Source organism: Drosophila serrata, unplaced genomic scaffold, assembly GCF_035046125.1.
Source record: "Drosophila serrata isolate PLE 108 unplaced genomic scaffold, ASM3504612v1 contig_272, whole genome shotgun sequence".
Taxonomy (NCBI): domain Eukaryota; kingdom Metazoa; phylum Arthropoda; class Insecta; order Diptera; family Drosophilidae; genus Drosophila; species Drosophila serrata.
Genome location: NW_028257170.1, coordinates 6,888,219 through 6,896,084, shown reverse-complemented (window position 1 = coordinate 6,896,084; position 7,866 = coordinate 6,888,219).

Sequence of the window (7,866 nt, the reverse complement as noted above, 5' to 3'; positions counted from 1 at the left end):
CCTCCCCCATGCCCCCACAGGCTTGTTGCACAGTCGGTGCCATGGTGCCACCGCCAACTATGAACCACACACTGCCAACCACCCCCTGGGGGTGGCATGCGTGACTGTGGCACGTGACGGTCAAGTAAATTATAGGCGAAATTCAAAAGGCCGCCTTCGAGCCGAGTTTCAAGTTTGACAAGTTGGCCGGAACTCTGCCAGCCAAGGAGCCTCTGAAGTACTAAAGCCAACAACTCGCAGGATAAGCCCAGACAACAGTAGGTGGCTTTGCAATTAAAGTTATATATATATATTTTCTAAAGATAAACAAATAGTTATACTTATATTTTTATAACTTTGCAGGCTACTTTAATTTCAGTCAGAAGCTTAAAACGCATCGAAAAAGGCATTTCCGACCCTATAAATCATATATATTCTTGATCAGCATCAACAGGCCAGTCGTTCTGGTCATGTCCGGTCAAGAAATAAATTTTTGACATGTTTCCGAAAATTGAAAATTTTATAATCATTAAAATTGCCAAAATTTGACAAAAAATTGAATTTTTTAATTTTGAAAACAGAGTATGTAGCTTTATTAATGTACTATAAACTAGCATAGAATAGCTTTCCGAATTAAAATTAATGAATTTTTGGCTTAGTTATGAGTTTTTAAAACTATGATTTGTGGGGAAAATTTGTCTGTTTTTATACCTTTTTGCAGGTTCTTATAATTTTAGTCAGAAACTAAAAACAGCATCAACAAACGCAGTATGCAGATTTGGTAGTGCTTTAAAAACCTGCACAGAAAAGCTTTCTGAATTAAAATTAATGCTAATTTGGCTTAATTATGATGTTCGGAAAACTCCGACTATTTAAGAAAATTGTCTGTTTTTATACCTTTTTGCAGAGTAAAGCTTCAGCCAGAAGATTAAAACACAGTGAAGGAGTCATTTCCGACCCTATAAACCATATATATTCTTGATCAGCATCAACAGGCCAGTCGTTCTAGTCATGTCCGGTCAAGAAATAAATTTTTGTAATTTTTCCGAAAATTGAAAATTTTATAAAGGGTTACATCATTAAATTTTTCAAAATTTTGAATATTTTGAATATTTTAAATTTGAAAATTAAGTATGCAGATTTGTTAATTTTGAACTTTGATTTTTTTAACAAAATTCTAATATAAAAATCGATTTAAAGTCCCTAGATTATTTTAGGTTTCTTTCTCTGGTATTTGAGTCACATAAAACGAATAATTGCCAAAAGAATGATATATTCAGCATTAAAGTTATAATTCATTAGTAAAGACAACAAAAATATACTAAAATAAAAAAATAAAAAATAATAATAATAATGATTAAAATTTTGAACTCAAATTACTGGTTTTATAAGTTAATAAAATCAGTACAGAAAATTGTAAGCCGTCTGCAGTCGCAGTTTATCTTTAAGGAAACATATTTAGTTATATTTTTCCTGTAGTAAGAAAAACAATAATCCAAATGCTTGTAGAAGTGCTAACAACAAAGTTCGCATTGCAGTCTATTTTAATGGTTATTTAAAAGCTTTTAATGCTTTTAAAAACAACTTTTTCGCTCTTTGGGTTTATAAACAGACACAAATAAAACACAATAAGTTAAATAGATTTAGCACAAAACGTCGGATAAATCGGTCGGAATAAAGAGCAAAAAGTTGAGTTAGGGGTTAAATATAATGGGGAATTTATTCAGTTCATTTGCGGGTAGAGTAATGACTTCAGCATTTATATTTATGATATATACTTTCAATTAAATGTTTAAATATAAAGCAAAATACAAGTCTTTTAGTCTTTTATTTCTTTAAGTTCAAAGTTTATATAAATTGATTCTATTTATTAATATTTAAAGATATAAATATATTGTGCGTTTAACCAGTTATTTACAGAATTTAATTAATGCAAACTTTAAGCTCTAAACGTTTAAATTTGATATATCTCAGCATTCAATATAAACTGTATATATAATATAAATTGCATTAAATAACTGCATCCATTTCAGCAATTAAATTTTTATAGACTATTGATTATCAATTTAAAAAAGCATTCAAGCGTTTCGTTGAGCGAGCAATAATTTCTTTATTTCCCGATTTCTTATTAAATCAAAATTAAATGCAAAAATAACATTAAAGATCGCAAAAAATTGTTATTTAGAATAAATGTAAACAAAACAATACATTGTCCAACCCTGTTGTAGAAAAATAAATACCACTTCAACTGCAATTAAATTATAAATTTAAATAAAGCACCCCAATAAAAAGTTCAAAGTGTTGGTAAAAAAATATTTAAATATGTTGGTATCTGGCCAATAAATCAGACAAGTGCCAAAAGTAAACAGTTTGTTGCTTCGACCTCTGGAACCAGCCAGAAATGGCAGCCAAACAGCCACAAAAGTTGGCAACAACGAACAGGTGGCCATAGAGGCAGAAGGACGAGGAGGAGCGGGAGGACCTCACAAGGCCAGCCAAGGTAACCCGAGTCCATCAAAGTTGCACTTGCACCCGGAGCCAAAGTGACAAACACAAGCCCGGCAGATGCCAGGACACCCGCACCCGCAGTCATTAAAGTTTATTAAGGAATTCTGCCAACTCTTTTCGAATGTGTGGGGAGTGGGTGTCCTTGTGTGTGTGCCTGAGCAAGGACTCTAGGATACTTTCTGCGCTTCTTGGGGGACCTTATCCTCCGGAGGCAAAAACTGGAGGGAACTTCAGCAGCAGGCGACGAAATGTTTTGGTTTTGCGGCTTTTGCAATTTGGCAAAGTTCGTTTCGGATTTTAACTTGAATTGGGGTTTGCCCCGGCATCAACTGGGGGCCGCTCCACTGCTCTCCTCTAGATACCAGCTTCCATCATAACGCATCGGTCCTTGGTCCCCCCAAGGACACACTCACAGTGCCTCAGTGCCGAACTTGGCAACCGAAATAATACACACGACTAAGCAAATACTTGGGGTTATGCCTGTATCGTATAAAATATGTAGTAATGCAGAGTTAAAAAAAAATGTTATACTAATTGAAATATAAAGGGAGAGGCGTTGATGTTTAGAGATCTTGTGGAAAATATCAATTTATGTATTTTTAGAAAGCATTAAATGAACAGCTTTTAACTAAGATCTTTACTTTTATAAATGAATAAATTGTATCTGAGGTTTCTGTTATTTCTTTAATATTTTTATTTGAAAGTGATGTCTGTAAGCTCTGTAAATTTAAAGCATTTTTATAAAAACATTATGGAAAAATTACAGTAGACTTATTTATTTCTTTGTGCTATTTATCAAATATAATATTGATTTATTGCACATTGTGCATATGATGTTAAAATATTTATGTATATATAAACTTTGGCGCCAATTAACCATACAGTATCCAGTATACAGATATATCTTTAGCATTAGTACAAGAAAGGCTTTGAAGTTGTTATGTCACAGTTTTAAAAAGATCTTCTCAAATCCCGAATCTTATTTGGATAACCAGATGTTTTTCATCAATATCCACAACGAACAAACTTAAAGATTCAGAGGGACAATGAAGATGTATTTCATGCATTAATTCAAATGTATAATAAAACATGTAGATTTATTAACAATATAATATAATATTTTATATATTCCATTATTATAATATCTTTGTTTTCCCAGTGCAATCGATCACCTGTGAGGCTTAACAATATGGCTCTGTTTTTTGCCCTGTGCATCACCAGTTGATGAATTTTTTGTGTGTTTTTTGTGTGTTCACAGCATCATACACCTCGTATATTGTGTGTGCACACACAATCTCAATGCTCACGGCTGCCCATATACCTGTGTATCTGCTGCTGGCTGCTAGCTTTTTGCCTCTTTTCCACACTTGGCCATGCATATGCGATACATTATAAACACTCACCTGTTCCACTCAGGTGGCGGCAGCCAAGAGCACATACCTACATATATAAAAATATATATATGTACAAGGGGGTAGGGAAGCTTGGGGATATGGGATATAAATATTTGCACATTATAGCAATGTACACACACGGCTCCGCTGCGCTTAGCAATGCCCACGAATCCTCCTGCGTTTCGGATTCGGATTCGGGTACGGATACGGGTTCGGACCAAAAACAATTTCGATTCTAATGTGCCATTAATCATTCACAAACATTAAACATATTATTTTTTTGCTGGCTTTCTAGCGTGAAATACACAGGCAGCTTAGTTCCCTGTCAGGTGCTCTTCTGCAGCAGAGCTTTATGTGCATGGCCGTGCGCTAGGGTTATCAGGGGGAGGACAGGTGAGCGATGTTGAAAAACACATTGAATGCACTAATTGTTGTGCTTGAGCGCACTGAAAGCTCGTGAACTTGTGAAACTGCAAAATGTTCTCGGGAAAACTACCTCACACACCCGCTCACCCGCACACACCCACCGAATACAAACTAACAGCATTAAGTTGTTGACGCTCTCCTGCTTCTGCTCTTGATGGCAAAACAAATTTCCAAAAATATAAGCAGATGAAAACTAAATATACCACAGAACAATGAACAGAAAACCGAACAAATATCGAAACGTGTGCCAATGGACGACGACGACCGCTTCATTCCAATCACTCTAAAAAATTATTATTTCCTGGCTTAGATTTCATTACCCATTAAGTTTTATGATTATTATCTCAAATAAATATATTAAACTAATTAATTTTGATAGAAAATTTTTGGACATTTAGAACTAATCTGAAATGATACTATATTATAAAAAAGGGGACTAGTAATTATAGTATAAATAAAAAAGACAAAATGAGATTTATGATCTTAATCTTTTTTATGACTAATTTTTTATCTTTTAATGATCAAATATAAACTATAATCAAAACTTCATAAAATAGACAAATATTTACAAAATAAATTAATAAATATATATAAAAATCTATCTATCTATCTATCTTACAATTTAAAATTGATATTTTACTATCATTTTAAGTTTAGATTAAAAAATCATTTTTTATTGTGCACTATTTGCATTGGTTTTTGTGGTTTCGCTTCAATCAACTGCAAAATAAGAATTTCCTAACATAAGAAAAATACAAGCCTAAATAGAAACACAAAAAAAGGGAGTTAGTTAGTACAAACAAAATTTTCGTAAGGTTCAGAAACGGGTTGAAGGAGGCTTTAAGGAACATAAAAAAAATAAATCTTTAAGAAACGAATATCAATGTTTAAAATTTGTGTAATTTAAGGAAAAGGCTTGAATTAACTTAACTAAACGTAAAATGAAAATACAATATTAAACCATTAACACATCTAGGAATGAGTTTAAATGATAATAAATAACAGAAACTACTTAAAAATAAAAACTAGAAGATCAAAATAAGAATTTGATTGATAGCGATTTTAACTTTAAGGTTTCATTTTTTCATTTGACTTATATTATCACTTTAAACTAAATGTTTCTTTATGTTAATATTCATTCAAAAAGACAACCCAAGCTCAGCTTGTGCCTCAAAAAGTATGCTACAAAATAATTGCAGAAACCCTAAATAACAAAATATTTCATCTTTTCATCAAACCCCCCGCGTTTGTTAGGGCATTGAAAACTGCTTTCAAATGGCTTTCCAAAAATCCAAAAATAAATGTTCAATATTTAGAAAAGCATGCATATAAAAATATACTTATATCTGTGTGTTTGGTGCTGGCATAGGTGGAGAAATATCTAGTACATATATCGAATCGTTGTTTTCTTGTTAATTAGGTGGTTTAGCAGCGAACAGGCAGCACCATTCGGTGTGGTGTGCTGAATGTTTTTGTGCTGAATATTTATCGCTTCTTGGCTTGAAGTGTTTGCTAGCAGAGGCAGAGGGTACGGAAGCAGTATAGAATATAGCCAAGGAATACGTGATTAGCCCAATGGCCGAGGCTAATTTATAATCGGGTGTGTGTGTGAGTGTGGGCGTAGGGAGGCTTTTGCAACGCACACACACACATATGGCAGTGGTGGAGCGACGGGGTGTCGTCAACATCATCATGATGTTGCTGATCATCGTCATCTCCGATGATTTTCCATGAACAACAAAAAAATATACATTTATATATATGTATGTATAAAAAAGCAACTAAAGCAAGAGGCAACTTTTCGCTGCTTTTGCGAACTTTTTCCCGTCGGCAGCAGCAGCGGCGGCGACTTGCGTCGAGTAACAATAATAATTCGCACCGTGGTCGCGAACGTGGTCACCACATCACCCATCCGAGTTCCGAGTCCGAGTTCGAGTCCCCCGGTACGTCCGGTACGTCAGGTGTATCTGAGTATCTTTGTATCTCGACAGCTGCAGCTGCTGCATCTAGCTACCTACCTCTGTGTGTGCTCGCTCTCTGTGTAATTTCGTGGATAGCGGAGGCGCCACCGTGATAAAAAAAAAAACAAGAATATAAATAAAATAACCCAAAAAATAAATGCCAGAAAAATATGTGTCACTCGCAAACATCGAGACAACAAAGAGCAATATACTCGCATATGAAAAAAATACAACAGCAGCACGAAAATATGAAAAACTCCACAATCCGCACGGAGCGTCATCAAAAAATAATTAAATAAAATGCATTAAAGGAAACCGCACCGATATATGTGCGCTTTTTCATCCAGCACACAAGCTAATTAGCATTTAAAGCACAATTAAAAAGTGAAGCCGAAAAGGCTGGCTGGCTGGCTGAAATCAACTTCAACCGCGAGGAAGCCAAAAACCAAAAAGCCCAAAAACCAAAAACCAGCGAAAATTAAAAAATAAAAAAACTTTAAGCGAAAGCCATATAAAACGCAGCCTGCTAGTGAAACAATTAAATGACATTTTAAGCGCATTTCTTTCCATTTTCCCCTTGATTTTTTCTCTATGGACTCTTTTGCTATTTTCGTGAAAACAAGAAAATCGCTCCTCAACAACAAGTACAACAATAACGTGAAAAGCGAGGAGAAAACGCAGAAAATACCGTTGAGCTGCGAGGACGTGGAAAGCCAGAAAGAAAATGAAATACAAAAAATAAAGAAAAACACAAAAACTACACTCAAAAATAGAATATTAGAGACGTGCTCGGGCGCGGCAGTAAAAATTCTGTAATGTCGTACCATAAGAACTGCATATAGATCCTATAGATACAAATGTATCTATCCATCTTTCGCCGCCGCCGCCGTTGCCGTCGCGGTCGCCGCTGTCGGTGTCTCCATCTCGTCGCTCATCGACGGCGACCGAATATTTTTTTAATTTCCATTTTTTTCCGCTGCTCCTTCTCTGTCGAAACTACTTTGACTATTTGCTGTTATTGCTGGCGGTCTGATTGTATTGGTATTGAGAATTGGTCTAAATATCTGGCCAACTAACAGTGCCGGACGGCAAAAGGTGTCCATCCCCGCCATCGACTGAGTCGCCTGAAAAATGAATCACCTTTAAAAGCGAATTAATCATTGGGAAAACTAGTGGGCAGCATTTTCATCTCTTGTTTGAACTTTCCCTCAGCTTAGCTAATCCCTCGCTGTCTTTAATTTGCATTCAAGTCAGTGTCTAGCCATTGCCTTTGGATATATCTTTTTGAAAACCTGCCAAATGTGCTTCAATGTTTGTTAATTTAATGCCATCGCTCTTATTAATTAGGTAATAAAAGTCACTCGTCCATATGAGCAAGTGCGTAAGCGCCGCCGTTTTATGCCCATGAATTATTTTAATTTATTCAACATTCCAATTTCGGCTTTACAATTTATTTATTTTTTATTATTATGACTTTTTATTTATTACATTTTGGCATATGTTTAGGGGGTCTATTATTTGAAAGGTTGCGAATTTCGGCTAATTAAAATGCAAATTATTGACATTTGGAAAATTGATTGAAAATTATTGAAATGCCT